Source organism: Triticum aestivum, chromosome 4A, assembly GCF_018294505.1.
Source record: "Triticum aestivum cultivar Chinese Spring chromosome 4A, IWGSC CS RefSeq v2.1, whole genome shotgun sequence".
NCBI classification, from domain to species: domain Eukaryota; kingdom Viridiplantae; phylum Streptophyta; class Magnoliopsida; order Poales; family Poaceae; genus Triticum; species Triticum aestivum.
In genome coordinates, this window is record NC_057803.1 from 399,570,842 (window position 1) to 399,593,637 (window position 22,796).

Here is a 22,796-nt window from a genome sequence, read left to right on the forward strand (position 1 = left end):
CCTACTCGAATAGTGTTCCATGGCATCGTACCCGGCCTGTCCTGCGCCCCCATTGGCAAGATCAAGATTGACGTACTTTTTGGGGACAAGGAGCATTTCCGCCGGGAAGCGATTTAGTTTGAAGTGGTGGACCTGGAGAGCCCTTACCATGCATTGCTTGGCCGACCTGCCTTGGCCAAATTCATGGCAGTTCCCCACTATGCATACCTCAAGATGAAGATACCAAGTACCAAAGGCGTCATCACCGTAGCTGGCGATTACAAGAAGTCCTCTGAGGGCGCGGCAGCCAGCAGCCGACTGGCCGAGTCCCTTGTGATTGCTGAAGAAAAGAAGATGTTGGACCGAGTCGTGGCCATAGCCGGCAAGCAGTCGGCCGTGTCCCCCGACCCCAAGGAGCATGATGCTCAAGGATCCTTCCAGCCGGCCAAGGAGACGAAGAAGATACCTCTTGACCCCAAGCATCCAGAGAGGTTTGCCGTCATCGGGGCAAGCCTAAACAGCAAATAGGAAGGCGAGCTCGCCGATTTCCTCCGTGAGAATCGGGACATCTTTGCATTGTCCCCCAAGGACATGCCGGGTGTTCCGAGGAAATTCGCCGAGCACAAACTACACGTCCGAGAAGACGCAAAGCCAGTCAAACAACCCCTTCGTCGACTGTCGAGGAGAAGCGTAGGATTGTGGGAGAGGAGATAGCCCGGCTTCTGGCGGCCGACTTCATTATGGAAGTTTTCTTTCCAGAGTGGCTCGCCAACCCGGTCCTTGTGCTAAAGAAGAATAACAAGTGGCGCATGTGTATATACTACACGAGCCTCAACAAGGCTTGCCCCAAAGATCCCTTTTCCCTGCCAAGGATTGACCAAGTGATAGACTCCACGGCCGGATGCAAGCTGTTGAGCTTCTTGGATGCTTACTCAGGATATCACCAGATAAAGCTAGATCCGGACGACTGCCTGAAGACCGCCTTCATCACGCCATTTGGAGCCTTCTGCTACCTGACTATGACATTCGGCTTAAGAAATGCCGGTGCCACTTTTCAGCGTTGCATGCAGAAGTGCCTCCTCAAGCAACTCGGCAGAAACGCTCACGTCTACGTGGACGATATTGTGGTGAAGATGGAGAAGCGTGGCACTTTGCTGGGAGACCTCAAGGAAACGTTTGAGAACCTGCGCCGGTTCCAAATCAAGCTCAACCCTGAGAAATGCGTGTTCGGAGTGCCAGCCGGCCAGCTCTTAGGCTTCCTGGTCTCCGAATGCGGCATCGAATGCAACCCGGTGAAGATCAAGGCCATCGAGAGAATGGCGATCCCCACCAAGCTTCGAGACATCCAAAAGTTCACCGGATGCTTGGCCTCCTTGAACCGCTTCATCAGCCGACTCGGAGAGAAGGCTCTCCCCCTCTACCGCCTCATGAAGAAGAGCACTCACTTCGAGTGGAACGACCAGGCCGACCAAGCTTTTCACGAGCTGAAGAAGATGCTGGCCACACCGCCTGTCCTCGCGGCGCCGACTGAGAAAGAGCCCATGCTCCTTTACATCGCCACAACTAGCCGGGTGGTCAGCACCGTCATCATAGTCCAACACCCAGAAGAAGGCCGAGCCCAGCCGGTCCAGAGGCCGGTGTATTATTTAAGCGAGGTGTTGTCCGCTTCAAAGCAGAACTACCCGCACTACCAGAAGTTGTGTTACGGCGTGTACTTCACCGCCAAGAAACTGAAGCCCTACTTTCAGGAGCACGCCGTCACGGTCGTATGCACCGCCCCGCTGGCCGAGATCATAGGAAGCCGGGACGCATCCGGCCGGGTGGCGAAATGGGCCATCGAGCTGGCCCCTTACACGATCTTCTACCAGCCCCGTACCGCCATCAAGTCCCAAGCACTGGCCGACTTCCTCGTCGACTGGGCCGAGACCCAGTACCTGCTTCCGGCTCCCGACTCCACCCATTGGCGCATGCACTTTGACGGGTCCAAGATGCGCACCGGCCTGGGAGCCGGCATCGTCCTTACCTCTCCCAAAGGCGACAAGCTCAGATACACGCTGCAAATTCACTTTGCCGCCTCCAACAACGTGGCCGAGTACGAGGCGCTCATACACGGGCTCCGGCTTTCCAAGGAACTCGGCACTCGCCGGATCCTATGCTATGGCGACTCGGACTTGGTGGTCCAGCAATCATTCGGTGACTGGGATGCCAAGGACGCAAATATGGCGAGCTACTGCTTCCTGGTTCAACAACTCAGCGGATACTTTGAAGGATGCGAGTTCCTCCATGTACCGCGAGCCGACAACGAGCCAGCCGATGCCCTGGCTCGAATAGGCTCCACTCGGCAAGCAATTCCAACCGGCATCGCTCTACAACGCCTACTCAAGCTGTCCATCAAGCCGTCTCCAGAATCCGATTCCATCTTCGTGCCGCCTGACCCCGACGCGGCCGGGTCCGGCTCGAAGAACCAAGAGGGCGACCCCGGGACTTCAGTAATCGGCCCGGGGATTTCGGCAACTGGCTTGGGGACTGCCACACTCGGCTCGGGGACTGCAGTAGCCGGCTCGGGGACGACAGTAGCCGGCTCGGGGACTGCAGTAGCCGGCCCAGGGACTGCACCAACACAACAGCCGGCGGCCGACTCCAGCATTTCACCACCCAGCCCGCCCACCCTGGTGGCAGTAGCCACATTGGCAGTAGGAGAAGTCGCGGCTCCGTCATGGGCTCAGTCCATCCTCAACTTCCTAGTAAACCAAGATCTGCCGGCTGACGAAACAGAGGCAAGACAAGTCCAACGTCTAGCCGGATCATACACAATCGTCAACAGAGAACTAGTCAAGCGCAGTGTCACTGGAATCCTCCAATGGTGCGTCGAGCAAGAGAAGGGCATTGCAATCCTCAGAGACATTCACCAAGGAGAATGCGGCCACCATGCGGCTTCAAGATCACTCGTCGCCAAAGCTTTCCGCCATGGTTTCTTCTGGCCGACCGCTTTGGACGATGCCAAAGAATTAGTTAAAAATTGCAAGGGGTGCCAACTCTTCAGCTCCAAGCAACACATGCCGGCTTCGGCACTCAAGACCATTCCCCTCACTTGGCCCTTCGCCGTTTGGGGACTGGACATGGTGGGCCCATTCAAGACGGCGCGCGGCGGCATGACGCATCTGCTCATCGCCGTGGACAAATTCACCAAGTGGATTGAAGCAAAGTCGATCAAGAAGCTGAATGGGCCGACTGCTGTGACATTCATCGCAGACATAACAATTTGGTACGGCGTGCCACACAGCATCATCACCAACAATGGCACAAATTTTGCCAAAGGAGCCTTGGCACGTTTCTGCGCAGCCCAAGGTATCCGGCTGGACTTAGCGTCCGTCACCCACCTGCAGTCAAACGGCCAGGTTAAGCGAGCCAACGGCCTCATCCTCTCCGGCATCAAGCCCCGACTGGTCATACCTCTGGAGCGTTCAGCCGGCTGTTGGCTCGACGAGCTGCCGGCTGTCCTCTGGAGTCTGCGCACTACTCCAAACAAGTCAACCGGCTTCACCCCTTTCTTCCTTGTGTATGGTGCCGAGGCGGTCATCCCAACTGACATCGAGTTCGACTCGCCTCAAGTAACCATGTACACAGAAGCAGAGGCCAAGGAAGCACGAGAAGACGGCGTAGACCTGCTAGAAGAAAGCCGGCTGTTAGCCCTCAGCCGGTCTGCCATCTACCAGCAGGGTTTGCGCCGCTACCACAGCCGGAAGGTCAGGCCAAGATCTTTTCAAGAGGGCGATCTTGTGCTCCGGCTGATCCAGCAAACAGCCGACCAGCACAAGCTCTCGGCCCCTTGGGAAGGCCCCTTCGTCATCAGCAGAGCTCTAGGCAACGACTCCTACTACCTGATCGACGCATAGAAGCCGAAGGCACGCAAGAGAGACGACTCCGGCAAGGAGTCGGAACGACCATGGAACGCCAACCTCCTTCGAAGATTTTACAGTTGAAATGCAGTATGTATCACGCTAACTTTTGTATTAAGTACGAGACAATAGGCCCCCCGAGGAGGCTCGGGGACTGCCATCTCTTATCTATGAAGGAAAAGTATCATGCTTATGACTTTGTCATTTCATTTACTTGTTCCGTCCGGCACCGGGTTCGACTAGTCGGCCCGGGGACTGGCCAACTGGAGTTATATTAGAAGTCCTACCCGCAGTCAGACAAGTAGTGTGCCGGCTCCCAAGCTTTCTCTTGCCAAAAGTCGCAGTGCGAAGAACCGGCTGTCCGGCTGGCAAGAGTTAAAGGAAGGAACGGGCGCCCACACGAAAAACGGCTAGGGACTAACGGACTAATATAACAAAAGCCGGTTTTTCTCCCACCGATGAATGGCTACCAGAGTAGCCGGCCGACCGGTTTCCATTCACTTCACTTCAATCCAAGAAAGCTGAAGTACTTGCCTCCCCAAAGAGGGAAGGCGGCAAAGGAAAAAGCCTAAGGATAAAAAGCATACGCGAATGGAAACCAAACATGCACATAATAATATTTACATAAAAGACCTCCGAGAGGCCAGCATTCAACATAGTTTGGATACACCCCCAGTGGGTGGAACTGCGAAAACTTAATGAAGATTGTTCAAAAGACAACAAGCAGGAAAAATAAGGATGGCAGGTCAAGCCGGCGGAGCGACCGACGAGTCGGGCTGGTTGGCGGAGACTGTTGTGCCGGCTAAAGGAGCGGCCGGCAGGCGAACCTCGGTTTGGTCACCGCCTCCCGCAGAGGGTGCGCTTCCACGCGCCTCATTGCTGGAGGCACGGTCGGCCTGAGGTTGTCCGATTGTTCCACCAGCCGGCTCGACGTCTTCGCCGTCCTCCTCTTCGTCATCCTCGCCCTCGTCGCTGCAGGCGATCTCCTCTGCCGAATCCTCGCCCACCGCCGGGTTCAGCCCGAACCACTCCTCCGGCTGGGCAACACCGTCATCATCGATTTTGGGTGCAAAAACGCTGATGTCGGTGCACTCGGCGATCGTCGAAGCACGCTGGGCGATAGCCGGCCTCACCTTCTCCAGCTCTGCGCCGGCCTCCATCCGCCAAGTGCGCAGCTGGTCCAGGCTCAGCCCTGGGTACCAAGCCCGAACAAACTCCAATGCCCGCCCGGCTCCGAGGCGGGCCGCCGATGCCTTCCAAGCCTCAAAGCGATCGACCGCGACCTGCAGCCAGTCGGCAGTCCGGCTTGGGGTTCGGGGGATCATCTCGTCGGGCCAGAGGGCGGCTAACACTTGCGCCCCGGCACGTTGGAGCCGGCGAAGCATCCGATGAGCCGGCTGCAACCGCGCCTGGACAGCCAAGAGCTGCTCCTCAAGCATCCGGTTCGCATCCGGCGCGATGTTGGCCCCCGCCTGACGGCGCGCCTCGCGGTGGGCTTCGATGCTCTGGGTGGCAAAGGAGGAGTAGCCGGGAAAGTAGTCTGCGCAAGGAAATAGGCAGCAACACAAGTTAGAACAAGAACCAGACGCCAAGGGGCAGGAGAGGAGCGAGGAAGGCGGCTTACCGTCGATCAAGTCCTCGATGCGGCCAAAGCCCTCATCAAGTGCTCGCCGGGTCTCAGCCCAGCTCGCCGCCTCGGTCTCATACTCTGCCTTCAGGGCGGCCTCGCTATCCTGCGCTTGCTGCAGGGCCGCCTTATGGATCTTCTCCTGGTCAGCCAGCTTCTTGGCCAGGCGGTCACGCTCCTGGACCAAGACAGCGTACTCGGCGTCCTCGGTATGAAGGGCGGCCTGCGCTTCGCCGAGCTCCTTCCTCAAGTCGGCATTGGCCCCTGAAGACAAAGAAAAAGACAAACCAATAAGGAAAAAGTCATCAAGAAAGATCCGACCCGACTGCGCAGCAGTCGGCCCGAATCTCGGGGACTACACCTAGTGGGTGCGCTGACGCGCCCCCACAGGAGACAGACAAAATCAAGTACTCACTTCGGTTGTCGGCCAGGTCGTCGGTCCTCCGACTCAAATCCCGAGCCTGGGAGTTGAAGGCGGCAGCACGGGAGTTATGATATTCCTAAAAGATTCAGACAAGAAGCAAAGATGAGGTGGTTGTCAAGAAAGATTCGACCCGACTGCGCAGCAGTCGGCCCGAATCTCGGGGACTACACCCAGTGGGTGCGCTGACACGCCCCCACGGAAGAAATCAAGAGATCAAAACAGCCAAGAATGAAGGACTCACCCGGATGGCGGCTCGCGTCGACAGGAACTCCTGGGTGAACTGCTGCAGCAGGGCGGCCTGAGCTTGAAGCCGGCTCCGGACCCCTTGAGCCACCACATTCAGCTCGCCAGTCCCCCCGCTGGGAGTCCACTCGGACGTGGCAGTGCTGGCCGCCTCCGGATCTTCAGCCGACTAGCCTGCGCCCGCGACTCGGTGCGACTCCGGCAGAGCGGCGCCTCCCCCTGCACGCCAACGCATCACCGGCTGCACCTCGAGGCCGGCTCTGTCCTCCGGCTCACCCCCGGCCGGCTCCTCTGGCGCCGCTGACGATTGGCCGCCTTGACCCGCTCCGGTTGACGCTGCTGGCGGCGCTCTCCTCGCGAAGGCCACGGGGTCCTCCCTCCTCTCCATTAGCGGCGGGTCTTGGACGATTTCCTCCTCCAAGGGCAGTGGGGTGTCAGGGGCCACGACTCGGAGGGGAATGGCGAGCAGCGGAGGCTGGTTGCGCGAACCCCCCGCCTCCGTCTCCACGGTTGCCGACTCCACCTGGGCCTTGGCTGCCGCGCCGGCCTGCTCCTTTGCCGCTTGGGCGGCCGCTTTTCCCGCCGCCTCGCGCTCCTCCCGTGCCTCATGGGCGTTCTGCTCCATGGCTTCCCTGAGATCGGCGCGGGGGTCCACGCGGCGGGAACTCGAAGACCCTCCAGCCAGCCCCACTACGGAGCCGCCCGGACCCCGCTCAAGGGAAAGCGGCGCCCTGTCCAGCAAGCAGGAAAAAGTTAAGAAGAATGTTCAAACAAGAAGATAATAATGAGAAGCATGCGATAGGGCAATTGCCGACTTATGCTGAGACCGCCTGAGGCTGCTTCACCGCCCTGCGGAAGCGGGCCGCTTTCGCAGCCGCCTCATCTCGCTTGGTCGCCGCGGTGGAGGCTTTGGACTTCTTCGGCCGACTCCCGAAGAGGCCTGAAGCGGCCCGGCACTTCTGTGCACCGCCGCCGGCAGCCGGCGCGATGGACGAGCCCGCGCCCTGATGGTCGGCCGCCGGCTGGAGACGCGGGGCGACTTCGGCTTCAGCATCATCCGGCCAGTCCTCGAAGCTAGCGGTAAGCCTTGAGCCCCCGGGCTCGGCGTCGTCCCCCGCGACGGCATCTTCCATGGCGGCCACCCCCAAATCTGGGTCGTCGACGTCGTCCACCGTGCGGTCGGGTGCATATTGGCGTTCTATCACCGCTGCCCCGGTCGTCGGTGGGAGAAGGGGGTTCTGCTAAGAAGAACCGGCTGATCAGAAGCCGGCCATCATGAAGCCGGCTACCAACAAGAAGAAGAAAAGGAAAACTTACCACGGGCGGAGGGTTGATGCGAGAATACGGCGCCTTGCCGTATCGCCAGTCTTCGGCGAGCTTGCAATTTGAGATATAATTTACCATGTACGATACCTCCACATGAGGCATCTCCTTGGTGCTCAGCCGGCTTGGGTCGAAGCGGCCGCTCATCTGGCACATCATGTGGGGCCGGCTCTGGAGAGGAGATATCCGGCGCTCCACGAAGGCGGCCACCAAGTCGGCCCCGTTCAGGCCTTCCGACTGGATCATCACCCGAAGCTGGGAGACGGCAGCGTTCCCAGCCGGAGACAGTGACCGGGACCGGAAACTCCATGACGGCTGCCTCCCAGCCGGCGGGCTGGCTACATAAGCCGGCAGGTTGACGTGGTCTCCTTGCTCGGCGACGTACTTCACGTAGAAGTATGGCTTCTGCTAGATCTTCACCGACTGGATCAGGGGGATGGGCGGGAACGGGTTGTTCTCACTCGCCCTCCTCATGGCGATGAAGGCCCCGCAGGGGGCGGGCACGCCTGCGACGACTGTGCCGAGTTTGCTCTGGAAGAACTCTCCCTAGAGCTCCAGCGTGGGGAGCAGCCCCAGGAAACCTTTGTAGAGGGAGACGAAGGTCGACAGCAGTATCACCGCATTGGGCGTGAGGTGATGCGGCTGAAGGTTGTAGAACTCGAGGAAGGAGCACAGAAATCCGCTCGCCGGAAGGCCGAAGCCGCGCAGGAAGTGCGAGCGGAAGACGCCCGCTCGCCCTCCTCCGGTGCCGGTGAAATCTCCGTCTTCGGCACCATGCGGACCCGCACGAGGTTGGTGTTGGGCAGGCGCCGAGTCTGGCGGAGGAACTCCATGTGGTCCTCGTGGACGTTGGAGCCGTCCCACGAGCTCGACAACGCCATGGGAGCAAGACGATGTGGCGGCGCTGAGACAAGAGGCTGCGGCAGCGCTGAGACGAGAGGCTGCGGCGGCGACGAGAGGGAGAAAGGAAGACGATAGGGGGCGCAGCGAGAAAGAGCATGCGAACCTCTGTCGCTCCCCCTCCTCCCCCTACTAATAGGCTCGCGTGGCGGAGCCGAGGAGGCGCGGCGTTGGGAAACATGGGGATCGATCATGCCCACTCCCCCACGTCCCGCGCTTATTACGCCCTAATGGCGAAATAAAATCGCCACGGGAAGGCGAGCGGTCCACCTGGGCCGCAAAAGATCAGCGCTCAGGCCGAGGCCTGGGAGTGGCGGGCCCGGGCCTGCGGCGGCATCCCGTCGCGCGCGTGCGCTTGCAGGATCTCGCTGCCACGTGGCCGCGGGAGGGCCCGCGGTCAGCCCGCGGGTCGACCCCTTTCCTGCCTGCAAGATGCGGGGCTCCCCGAATTCAGCGTACGCCAGCGAAGCCGGCTCTTCAGGATAAGAAGCTGACCAAGCTTCTCGTCCCCTTGTCCGCCTCGAAGCTCGACCAGCTTCGGGGACTATTGTCAGAGTAAATAGCCATGGGTAGCCTAGCCGGCTCCCCCTGGCCCTTCTGAAAAAATTACGAGCCCGTCCGGCTCTCAAGAAATCCAAGACATGGGGCCGCCTTCCCCTTGCTGGCTGTCACCCAGGCCGGCTTTTGGAAGGTGGCCCGATGTTAGCCCTCGTGAAGAAAGCCACGGGAGGGCCGACTTCGAGAAGCCGGCCGCGAGAAGGCCGACTCCAAGAAGCCGGCTCCCATAAAGCGGTCGAGACCGTACCCTCAAAGTTTGCATCCACCTAGCGGCGATGTGATGGGGTGTGGCTACAGTGAAGCCTGCCTCCCTCGAATCCCGGAGCACGCCTGGCACAGTGTGCCGTACGGGGTGGGCCTGACCCGCCTGACGCGACACTGTTGCCATGCTGACCCTGGTGTCACCCACGACGGGCCGCCAGTGCGGCCCACAGATGGTGGGCCCCTTCGGGCAAAGAGACACCCGAAGGCGGCCACACCTCCCCCAGTCGGCCCAAGACAGTGCCGGCTCCCCGCAGCCGGCTTGCCGCTTCCCTCGAAGGAGACGCCCCATTAAGGAGACAAGACGCGGTGAGGCTACAGCGATCGCCCGACGGGCGGCGGCACTGTAGCCGCGCCTACCACCACGAAGCCCACGTCACCAAGATAGAGCAACAGTAACCAGCCACCGACCAGGTCCTGGACAGTGGGGCCTGCCTGTCGACCAAGGGGCCGGCAGCCGGTGGGACCCACCAGTCGGTGGGCCCCAGCAGCTGGCGCAAAAGCCGGCGAGCGCAGTCACAGACTGCTGGGCCCCGCGCCCAGTCGGATTACCATTGTACCCCCGGGGGGTAGGCCTATATAAACCCCTCGGGGCACCCATGCAAAGGGTTCGACCCCCTGCTAGTTCTAGACACCACACAAGGAGAAGAAGCAAGCTAGCCGTGCCCTTCTTCCTTGTCACAACCTAGCTAGTCATGCATTAGAGTGTTGCATCATGTTTACTCTTTCATCAGAAACTTGAAATGGGGATGACAGAACCCCCAGTCCCCTCTGAAACCAACCAGGGTTACTAAAATAATTTTTCAATGAACCTGAAATGCCCTTCTAAAATGCCCATCATTTTTGCCTTGGTTCAGAACCTCTACCAAAAGTGGTGCACATTTTCCTAGGCCATCCTAGGGTTTTTGATTTAAATCATAAGTATTTGAATTTGGGCATTTAAAATAATATAAAATATTTAAATGCTCAAATATCTCCAAACTAAAATGTTTCATGTTGGAAATAATCCAACTATGGGCCAGGAATAGTTTGGTGATTTTTGGAGTTGCCTAGGTATTTTATTTAATTCAACAAAGTTGCAGATATATTAAATAAAAACAGAAACAGAAAAAAGGGAAAAACTTACCTGTGCGGCCCAGCCAGCTGGCCGGCCCAGCAAGCCAGCCCAGCCCACCACCGCCGTCGTCCTCCTGGCGCCAGTCGGCCAGGCGTGTGGCCGGCGCGCGCGCACGGCCGGAGCGCCACGCCACCAGCCCGTCTGCCTGCCTCCCTCGCCAGCGCGACGCCGCGGCGTTTCTTCTCGGTGCCGCCCCGATCCCCTGGCCTTATCCCTCTCTCTCTCCCGTGCTGCTCCCTCTCTCTCTCTCTCACGGCCGAACGCCACCGTCGCCGCCGTTCGCCATAGCCACTGTCTCCGACCACCCCTCGCTCCCCCGACCAGCTCAGGAGCTCCGCCTCGACTCCCTCTTCCTCCCCACCGCTCCACAGCTCCCCGGAAGCCCTGCATCGCCGCCACGTCGCCGTTCCCCTCTTCGGGCTCCGACCGTCGTCGCCGTCGAATTCACCGTCACCAGCGCGTCCCCGAGCCCGCTAACCATCCCTGCAGCTCCGCGGTGAGCCCCCGGATCGTTTCCCCCTTCTTCCCTGGTCTCTCCCGACCTCTAGGCCCTAGCCCCACCTTGGCCGAGAGCTCCACGCCGCCGGCGATGTCGCCGTCGTGGCCACGGTCGCCGTAGCGCCCAACCGAGCACACCATCGTGCTCCCCACCTCACCAGGAGCACGCAGCACGCACCAACGCCTCCCCAAACCCCCTGCAACACTGATCCCGACCGCACCCGAACTCTGGCCGCCGCAGCCGAGCTCGCCGCCGTCAACTCCGGCCACCCCGAGCCCAACCACCACCACCAATAGTCGCGGCTCAACCTCAGCAACACGTAGATGCCTTCCGCCGTCCATTTGGTTGCCGGAATGGCAAAAAGCACTCTCGCCGCCGTCTCGGACCTCGCCGGCGTCATGTCGCCGGTGGGGTTTGACTTGTCCGACCTGGGGTTTGACCCCCCAGGGTCGCTGATGCGTGGGCCCTGTCGGCCAGGTGGTTAGGTTAGCGCTAACTACTGTTAGTCAACCCCCCCTGACACTGACAGTGGGCCCCAGCGCCACTAACCCTAATTAGGATTAATTTAATCCTGTTTAACCCCCCCTGTCACTGACGTGTGGGCCCCACACGTCAGGTTTGACCTCAGCCAGCCACAGTTGACCACTGACGTCATGCTGACGTCATGCTGGCGCAATAATTATATTTCTGGATTTAAATTAAATCAGGAAATTCCAGAATATTAATTAAACTTCAAAAATTCATAACTTTTATTCTGTAACTCCAAATTGGACAAGTTATATCTCGGGAACCCTGTTCACATCGTTCGGGGCCGTATGGGAAACCTCGGCCGGACTCCCTACGGATGGAACCTGAATAGGCGATAAACCTGGACTAGAGGCTTAAGTGTTTAGGTAGGTCGTGGTCTACACCCACGTCGGCTTTCGCTTGAAGTCTGCCGAGCACATGTCGTGTGCAGACGCTAAGTGGTGGAAACATGTATGACGAAGTACACCCCTGCAGGGTTATCAAAATCTATTCAAATAGCCGCGTCTGCGGTAAAGGACTACTTGGTTGCCTATACAGTTCATAGACAAGTAAATGGAAACTACTAAAAGCCTCAAGATAAGTGTGAGTGCCGAGGATGGCTCTTCCGTAGGAAGACGGAGGTGGATCCTCGGTAGTGTATTGAAGTGGTGAGTAGTGGACTCGTGTGCGCAAAACCATTTCAAGTTGGAGTATCGTAGGATAGCCTAGCCAAGAGTCAAAGCTGGCTTGCTGCAATAACTCCACCAACCCTTCTTGATACTATGCATGTATGTAGGATCTGATGTAAGTCTTGCTGAGTACCTTTGTACTCATGTTGCTATAATCTACATTTTTACAGAAGACGCTGCAACCCCTTCTGATGGGTTCTATGTAGACGTTGACATCAACGAGTAGGCTAAAGACCCAGGTGGTGACCCTGAGCTTGTGAAGGACCACGTAGTATAGCTAGGCTTTCCAAGCCTCTTTTATTTTACTAGTTGTCTGTACTCAGACAAGTTACTTCCGCTGCTGGTTTGTATGACTGTATGACTTGTATGTGGGGTCGTGAGACCCGTACCTTTGTGTATGTTATGTATGGCTCACTGAGCCTTAAATAAAGTACTTGTGTCATAGAGTCATGTTGTGATGCTTCGTTGTATTTGCACATATCGAGCATATTGTGTGTATGATTGAAATGCTTGGTATGTGTGGGATCTGACTATCTAGTTGTTTATCTTTAGTAGCCTCTCTTACCGGGAAATGTCTCCTAGTGTTACCGCTGAGCCATGGTAGCTTGCTACTGCTCTGGAACACTTAGGCTGGCCGGCATGTGTCCTTCTTCGTTCCTGTGTCTGTCCCTTCGGGGAAATGTCACGCTTTGAGTACCGGAGTCCTGTTAGCCCGCTACAGCCCGGTTTACCGGAGTCCTGCTAGCCCAGTGCTACAGCCCGGACCCACTTGCTGATGACCGACACGTTCGAAGCTGGGTCATGCATGCCTGTCCCTGTAAGTCTGTGCCACTTTGGGTTTACGACTAGTCATGTCAGCCCGGGCTCTTTATCATATGGATGCTAGCGACACTATCATATACGTGAGCCAAAAGGCGCAAACGGTCCCGGGAAAAGGTAAGACGACACCCGTGGGGATACCGTGCGTGAGGCCGCAAAGTGATATGAGGTGTTACCAGCTAGATCGATGTGACATCGAGTCGGGGTCCTGACAGCGTTGGCATCAGAGCCGGACTGCCTGTAGGTTCTCCAAGCCAAACTGGTCGATGTTGAGTCTAGAAATTCTTTAGCTATATGTAGGGGAATTGTTTGTGGGTTGGAACGTAAGGCTCTTTTTACTCCTTATACCTTATGACTTTCTGATCTGAGTCAGTCCATTCTTCCACCGGGGGATAAGGAATTAGGATCTATTCTTTCTATCAGGATCACGTGTTACTAATCAGTAGTACCTTATAAGTTTGATGGTTACAAGCCTAGTTCAGTTCTACTACCACATTATGTAGCCAGAATGGTTCAGAACTTTGATATGATGATGATGAGTGTGTACGAAATCCTTTGTCAAATGTCTCAAATCCTTTTTGAGCATTTACAGCTGTTATGCTGCCGAAATTTTGCTAGGAATTCTAATGCCTTTGCATTATGATTGTGCTTTCAGATGGCCACTCGCGACCTCAATCAAGTGGTTCGCCTGACTCGATGTCTAGATGTACCCGGCCATACTGCTAAGTTGGTCAGGGTAATGACTGAGGCTGGATACCGCTGGTATCCCGAGTACACGGTCGAAGAGCAATTCCGAGACTTTAATCAAAGCCAGTACCTCTGCACTGTCAGGATATTTCCATCTTATCCTGGATCCACCGAGCCTCTTCACTGCTCCTATGGACTCGGGGTTACTATTGAGATGGCTGTGCAGGACGCCGCCTACTCTATGATGACCATTATGCGAGTCAGATCTGGTCTATTTCGGGACTCTGACTTCCGGTATATGCCAGGATCACTTCCGGGAGCACAAGGGTATCTCCAGGCTATCTATGCAGACTCCACTCAGGAGGATTCACGGACTCGCACCACTGCTGAGATGCTCGAGGATAAGGACCGTGAAAATCGGGCCTTAAGGTTAGAGCTCTTCAATACCCGTGCTGACCACTGGGCCACTTTGACTCGGTTCACACCGGCGGTGCAAGCTGGATTCTCAGATATGCGCGATCTCTATCCTGTGAGATCTGCTCTGCCAGACGTGATGGTTTGGCGTGATGTAGGAGGCATCACCCCACCTCGCGGTCCCCGCAGGCCACCGTTTGTTGGTCCACGACCTCATCCTAGCCCCTATGGTCCACAAGCTCCGCGAGATCGTCTATTTCCGGATGATCATGTTGAACTTCCAGGCTATGGAGGTGACTTCTACGAGGACTACTACGGATCGGTCTGAGTTAGTAGTAGTAACACTGGTTCGCACTAGCTATGTCGTCTATCGTCCTGCGTGACTCGTGGGATATGACCTAGTCTGTACTCCTTCCGGAGGTGTAGAAAAATAATGTATAGGAGCTTGGAATGCCTCCGATGAGATGTAATCCTCTTTTCACCGTATTAGTACTTTGTTTGGTCTTGTACTAAACCCTGTATGGTGTGTATGACGATGGAATAAAAGAAGCAGTTTCTGTATCTACCATGTCATACGGATGATCATCTTGCATTCCGAGTTATTCCTTACATTAGGTATCCTATGTCGGAATTTTATCATTCTGACTAAATCATTGTCTTGTTTACCTAGGATGGTCAACACGCGCGCTAACCCTGCTTCCCAAGAGCAGGCCGAAGGCAGTGAAGCCAGGAATGAAAATCTGCCTCATCCTCCTTCACTAGCCGAAGTGATGATGGAAGCTGAGAGAAACAAGCGGGAGACAAACCGTTTGTTGGAGCGTATTGAACAGAATACAGCACACCATCAGAGGGCTAACGTGGTGTCACTCAGTGATTTTATCAAATTGCATCCACCCACGTTCCACCACTCCGTCGAGCCTCTCGACGCTGATGACTGGCTTCGCAGTATCTCTCACAAACTGCGTTCCGCGCTGGTAGCGGAGGCTGACAAGGTCACCTTTGCTGCATATCATCTTGAAGGCCCCGCCAGTCTATGGTGGGAGAATTATGGAGCTATGCGCCCAGCGGGCCATGTCACAACTTGGGCTGAATTCAGCGAGGCTTTCCGTGACCATCACATTCCGGAGGGTCTCATGGACCGTAAACGTGAAGAATTTTGCAGTTTCACCCAAGGCCGACTTTCTGTGGATGCCTATAGCAGAGAGTTCGGTAATCTCGCCCGATATGCAACTGAGGAAGTGTCTACTGACGCCAAGAAGCAAGCAAGGTTCCGTAAGGGCCTTAGTCCTGAGCTTCGCCGCGACCTCCGTCTGCATGAGTGCACATCTTTTTCGAAACTTGTCAACAAAGCCATCAGTGCTGAAACTGGTCAGACTGACTATGACGCAACACGCAAGCATGGACGTGACATGGGTTCCTCATCCGGTGCTGGTCCTCAGAAGCGCCGCGTGTGGGTACCCAACACCGCCCTGCCACCCAGGTTCACACCGAGGCCATCTTTCCAGGCGCCTCGCCCCGTTCAACAGTCTGCTCCAGCCAAGCCCTATGGGGGTCCAACCAATAATGTTCCTCCACGTACCAGTTCCGTGACTTGTTTCAAGTGTGGGGAATCTGGTCACTATATGCGTGAGTGTCCCCAGACCAACCCCAATCAATCTGCTAAAGCTGTTGGCCGTGGCAAGCCGACAGGGAAAGTGTTTCATGCTAAACCGGTCACCGCTTCACGTGGCCATGTCAACTGTGTCTCTGCCGAAGAAGCTCAAGAGGATCCCAACGTCGTTCTCGGTACGCTTCTTGTTAATTGCCACCCGGCATCTGTCCTTTTCGATACAGGAGCCTCTCATTCCTTTATGTCTGAAAATTATGCTCGTTTGCATAACGTTGCATTCTGTGACATGCCATCCACTATGGAAATCTCTACCCCTGGGTCTAGATGGCAGACCTCTAGGGTAAGTTATGGAAATGAGATCCAAGTCGATAGACTTGTTTTCCTTGCGTCTTTGATAGCCCTTAAATCTTCAGATATTAATATCATTCTGGGTATGGACTGGATGTCAGCTCATCATGCCCAAATTGATTGCTTCTCTAGGACTGTTCAACTCACCCATCCTTCGGGGAAGATAGTCCATGTCTTGACCCGAATAGCCAAGCGACAATTATATTCTCTTAACGCCAGCCCTTTGCCAGACCTTGAGGACGTTCCGGTAGTCCGTGACTTCCCGGATGTCTTCCCAGAGGAATTGCCAGGTGTTCCACCTGACAGGGATGTTGAGTTCGTAATAGACCTCATTCCAGGAACCGTTCCGATTGCTAGAAGACCCTATAAGATGGCACCCCTAGAACTAGCTGAGCTTAAGAAACAACTCGATGAATCCTTGAAAAAGGGTTTCATCCGACCTAGCTCATCTCCGTGGGCCTGCCCCGTCCTATTCGTCAAGAAGAAGGATGGTACGGACCGGATGGTTGTAGATTACCGACCTGTCAATTTGGTCACAATCAAGAACAAATATCCACTTCCCAGGATCAACGACCTGTATGATCAGCTCGCTGGATCCTCAGTCTTCTCCAAGATGGATTTGAGGTTGGGCTACCATCAAATCAAAATCAGAAACGGGGACATTCCTAAAACGGCCTTTGTTACTCGTTATGGCCAATACGAGTACACCGTCATGTCCTTCGGATTAACCAACGCTCCAGCCACCTTTTCTCGGTTAATGAACTCAATCTTCATGGAGTATTTGGATAAATTCGTCGTAGTTTACCTCGATGATATACTCATCTACTCCAAGAACGAGGAAGAACATGCCGAACATCTAAGGCTAGTGTTGAAGAAACTTCGAGAGCATCGCCTTTATGCCAAATTCTCTAAATGTGAATTCTGGTTGTCAGAAGTGACCTATCTGGGTCATGTAATATCTGGTAAAGGTATTGCTGTTAACCCTGAGCGAGTTCAAGCCGTCCTTGATTGGACTCCACCCGAATCGGTCAAGCAAGTTCGGAGTTTTCTGGGCTTAGCGAGTTATTGTCGTCGCTTCGTCGAGAACTTCTCCAAAGTTGCTAAACCTCTAACCGAACTCCTCAAGAAAGATAAGAAGTTCGAGTGGACTCCACAATGTGAGCACAGTTTTCAGGAACTGAAAAGACGCCTGACCTCTGCTCCCGTACTGGTACCGCCAGACTTCTCCAAGGACTTTGTTATCTACTGCGACGCCTCGCGACAAGGACTAGGTTGCATTCTCATGCAAGATCGACACGTAATTGCCTACGCTTCACGGCAATTGCACCCACATGAGGAGAATTATCCTACTCATGATCTAGAGCTTGCAGCCGTAGTCTATGCACTTAAGACCTGGCGGCATTACCTCCTCGGTAATCGTTGCGAAATATTCACTGATCACCAAAGCCTGAAGTACATCTTCACCCAACCGGATCTGAATCTCAGGCAAAGATGTTGGGTTGAATTGATCACAGACTTCGACTTAGGAATAACCTACACCCCAGGGAAAGCCAACGTCATGGCTGATGCGCTAAGTCGTAAATCTTATTGTAACAACCTGATGTTACAACAAAGTCAACCGCTTCTCCATGAGGAATTTCGGAAGCTTAACCTTCACATTGTACCTCAAGGTTTTCTCTCCACCTTGGTAGCAAAACCTACTCTTACGGATCAAATCATCGCTGCCCAAAAGCGAGATAAGGGAATATCTAAAATCAAAGAGAACATTGCTGTCGGAGGTGCTAGTTGTTTCTCCACAAATGATCATGGTGTTGTGTACTTTGAGAACCGTCTAGTGGTTCCCAAGAACCAGCATCTACGGCAGCTGATCCTTAAGGAAGCCCATGAATCTCCTCTCACTATTCATCCCGGTAGTACTAAGATGTATCAGGACCTACGCCAGAGGTTCTGGTGGACTAGGATGAAGAGAGAAATTGCTCAGTATATTGCAAATTGCGACGTCTGTCGCCGTGTAAAAGCAGAGCATCAACGGCCTGCTGGCACCCTTCAACCCTTAGCTATTCCTGAATGGAAATGGGATAAAATTGGTATGGATTTCATTACCGGTTTTCCCAGGACCAAGAGAGGGAATAATGCTATTTTCGTCGTGGTCGATCGTCTTTCCAAAGTAGCCCATTTCTTACCTGTTCGTGAGAGTATAACCGCTAGTCAGTTGGCAGATTTGTACATCTCCCGAATAGTGTCTCTCCATGGTGTTCCTTTGGAAATTAACTCGGATCGAGGAAGTCTTTTCACCTCTCGATTTTGGGAAAGTTTCCAAAATGCTATGGGGACTCGTCTCTCTTTTAGCACCGCTTTCCACCCTCAGTCGAGTGGTCAAGTGGAACGCGTCAACCAAATTCTAGAAGACATGCTTCGAGCCTCCGTTATCTCTTTCGGAATGGACTGGGAGAAGTGCCTTCCATTTGCCGAATTCGCTTACAACAACAGCTATCAATCTAGCTTGGGTAAAGCCCCTTTTGAAGTTCTCTATGGACGACGATGTCGAACACCCCTTAACTGGTCAGAGACCGGGGAAAGACAATTCTTTGGCCTGGATATGATTCAGGAAGCAGAAGAACAAGTTCGTATCGTTCGTGAAAAGTTGAAAACAGCCCAATCCCGTCAAAAGAGTCAATATGACCGAAAACATAAGGCTATGACTTTCGAGGTTGACGAGAAGGCTTATCTTCGGGTCACCCCTCTGAAGGGAACCCATCGCTTCGGTATCAAAGGCAAATTGGCTCCTCGTTACATTGGACCTTTTCGCATTCTTGCCAAACAAGGAGAAGTTGCCTACCAATTGGAACTACCTCCGCACCTCTCCAGAGTTCACGATGTCTTCCACGTTTCTCAACTCAGGCGTTGCTTCTCGGATCCTATCCGTGAAGTGGACCACGAAACGCTTGATCTCCAAGATAATCTTACATATCGAGAGTACCCCATTCGTATCCTCGATCAAGCCGAGCGTACCACGCGACGTCATAATATCAAGTTTCTCAAGGTTCAATGGTCGCACCATTCTGAAGATGAAGCAACTTGGGAAAGGGAGGATCGTCTTCGACTCGAGTACCCCGCCTTCTTCTCGGAGGAACCCAAATCTCGGGACGAGATTCTTTTGAGTGGGGGTGAGTTGTCACACCCTAGCTAGTCATGCATTAGAGTGTTGCATCATGTTTATTCTTTCATCAGAAACTTGAAATGGGGATGACAGAACCCCCAGTTCCCTCTGAAACCAATTAGGGTTACTAAAATAATTCTTCAATGAACCTGAATAGGCGATAAACCTGGACTGGAGGCTTAGGTGATTAGGTAGGTCGTGGCCGACACCCACGTTGGGCTTCCGCTTGAAGGTTGCCGAGTACATGTCGTGTAAACGACGATAAGTGGTGAGAGCGTGTATGAAGAAGTACACCCCTGCAGGGTTATCATGATCTATTCGAATAGCCGCGTCCGCGGTAAAGGACTACTTGGTTGCCTATACAGTTCATAGACAAGTAAATGGAAACTATTAAAAGCCTCAAGATAAGTGTGAGTGCCGAGGATGGCTCTTCCGTAGGAAGACGGAGGTGGATCCTCGGTAGTGTATTGAAGTGGTGAATAGTGGACTCGAGTGCGCAAAACTATTTCAAATGGAGTATCGTAGGATAGTCTAGCCAGGAGTCAAAGCTGGCTTGCTGCAATAACTCCACCAACCCTTCTTGATACTATGCATGTATGTAGGGTCTGATGTAAGTCTTGCTGAGTACCTTTGTACTCATGTTGCTATAATCTACATTTTTACAGAAGACGCTGCAACCCCTTCTGATGGGTTCTATGTAGACGTTGACATCAACGAGTAGGCTAAAGACCCAGGTGGTGACCCTGAGCTTGTGATGGACCACATAGTATAGTTAGGCTTCCAAGCCTCTTTTATTTTACTAGTTGTCTATACTCAGACAAGTTACTTCCGCTGTTGGCTTGTATGACTGTATGACTTGTATGTTGGGTCGTGTGACCCGTACCTGTGTGTATGATATGTATGGCTCCCTGAGCCTTAAATAAAGTACTTGTGTCATAGAGTCATGTTGTGATGCTTCGTTGTATTTGCACATATCGAGCATATTGTGTGTATGTTTGAAATGCTTGGTATGTGTGGGATCTGACTATCTAGTTGTTTATCTTTAGTAGCCTCTCTTACCGGGAAATGTCTCCTAGTGTTACCGCTGAGCCATGGTAGCTTGCTACTGCTCTGGAACACTTAGGCTGGCCGGCATGTGTCCTTCTTCGTTCCTGTGTCTGTCCCTTCGGGGAAATGTCACGCTTTGAGTACCGGATTCCTGTTAGCCCGCTACAGCCCGGTTTACCGGAGTCCTGCTAGCCCAGTGCTACAGCCCGGACCCACTTGCTGATGACCGACACGTTCGAAGCTGGGTCATGGATGCCTGTCCCTGTAAGTCTGTGCCACTTTGGGTTTACGACTAGTCATGTCAGCCCGGGCTCTTTATCATATGGATGCTAGCGACACTATCATATACGTGAGCCAAAAGGCGCAAACGGTCCCGGGAAAAGGTAAGACGACACCCGTGGGAATACCGTGCGTGAGGCCGCAAAGTGATATGAGGTGTTACCAGCTAGATCAATGTGACATCGAGTCGGGGTCCTGACAGCGTTGGCATCAGAGCCGGACTGCCTGTAGGTTCTCCAAGCCAAACTGGTCGATGTTGAGTCTAGAAATTCTTTAGTTATATGTAGGGGAATTGTTTGTGGGTTGGAACGTAAGGCTCTTTTTACTCCTTATACCTTATGACTTTCTGATCTGAGTCAGTCCATTCTTCCATCGGGGGTTAAGGAATTAGGATCTGTTCTCTCTATCAGGATCACGTGTTACTAATCAGTAGTACCTTATAAGTTTGATGGTTACAAGCCTAGTTCAGTTCTACTACCACATTATGTTGTTAGAATGGTTCCAGAACTTTGAGGTGATGATGGAAGCTGAGAGAAACAAGCGGGAGACAAACCGTTTGTTGGAGCGTATTGAACAGAATACAGCACACCATCAGAGGGCTAACGTGGTGTCACTCAGTGATTTTATCAAATTACATCCACCCACGTTCCACCACTCCGTCGAGCCTCTCGACGCTGATGACTGGCTTCGCAGTATCTCTCACAAGCTGCGTTCCGCGCTGGTAGCGGAGGCTGACAAGGTCACCTTTGCCGCATATCATCTTGAAGGCCCCGCCAGTCTATGGTGGGAGAATTATGGAGCTATGCGCCCAGCGGGCCATGTCACTACTTGGGCTGAGTTCAGCGAGGCTTTTCGTGAACATCACATTCCGGAGGGTCTCATGGACCGTAAACGTGAAGAATTTTGCAGTTTCACCCAAGGCCGACTTTCTGTGGATGCCTATAGCAGAGAGTTTGGTAATCTCGCCCGATATGCAACTGAGGAAGTGTCTACTGACGCCAAGAAGCAAGCAAGGTTCCGTAAGGGCCTTAGTCCTGAGCTTCGCCGCGACCTCCGTCTGCATGAGTGCACATCTTTTTCGAAACTTGTCAACAAAGCCATCAGTGCTGAAACTGGTCAGACTGACTATGACGCAACACGCAAGCATGGACGTGACATGGGTTCCTCATCCGGTGCTGGTCCTCAGAAGCGCCGCGTGTGGGTACCCAACACCGCCCTGCCACCCAGGTTCACACCGAGGCCATCTTTCCAGGCGCCTCGCCCCGTTCAACAGTCTGCTCCAGCCAAGCCCTATGGGGGTCCAACCAATAATGTTCCTCCACGTACCAGTTCCGTGACTTGTTTCAAGTGTGGGGAATCTGGTCACTATATGCGTGAGTGTCCCCAGACCAACCCCAATCAATCTGCTAAAGCTGTTGGCCGTGGCAAGCCGACAGGGAAAGTGTTTCATGCTAAACCGGTCACTGCTTCACGTGGCCATGTCAACTGTGTCTCTGCCGAAGAAGCTCAAGAGGATCCCAACGTCGTTCTCGGTACGCTTCTTGTTAATTGCCACCCGACATCTGTCCTTTTCGATACAGGAGCCTCTCATTCCTTTATGTCTGAAAATTATGCTCGTTTGCATAACGTTGCATTCTGTGACATGCCATCCACTATGGAAATCTCTACCCCTGGGTCTAGATGGCAGACCTCTAGGGTAAGTTATGGAAATGAGATCCAAGTCGATAGACTTGTTTTCCTTGCATCTTTGATAGCCCTTAAATCTTCAGATATTAATATCATTCTGGGTATGGACTGGATGTCAGCTCATCATGCCCAAATTGATTGCTTCTCTAGGACTGTTCAACTCACCCATCCTTCGGGGAAGATAGTCCATGTCTTGACCCGAATAGCCAAGCGACAATTATATTCTCTTAACGCCAGCCCTTTGCCAGACCTTGAGGACGCTCCGGTAGTCCGTGACTTCCCGGATGTCTTCCCAGAGGAATTGCCAGGTGTTCCACCTGACAGGGATGTTGAGTTCGTAATAGACCTCATTCCAGGAACCGTTCCGATTGCTAGAAGACCCTATAAGATGGCACCCCTAGAACTAGCTGAGCTTAAGAAACAACTCGATGAATCCTTGAAAAAGGGTTTCATCCGACCTAGCTCATCTCCGTGGGCCTGCCCCGTCCTATTCGTCAAGAAGAAGGATGGTACGGACCGGATGGTTGTAGATTACCGACCTGTCAATTTGGTCACAATCAAGAACAAATATCCACTTCCCAGGATCAACGACCTGTATGATCAGCTCGCTGGATCCTCAGTCTTCTCCAAGATGGATTTGAGGTTGGGCTACCATCAAATCAAAATCAGAAACGGGGACATTCCTAAAACGGCCTTTGTTACTCGTTATGGCCAATACGAG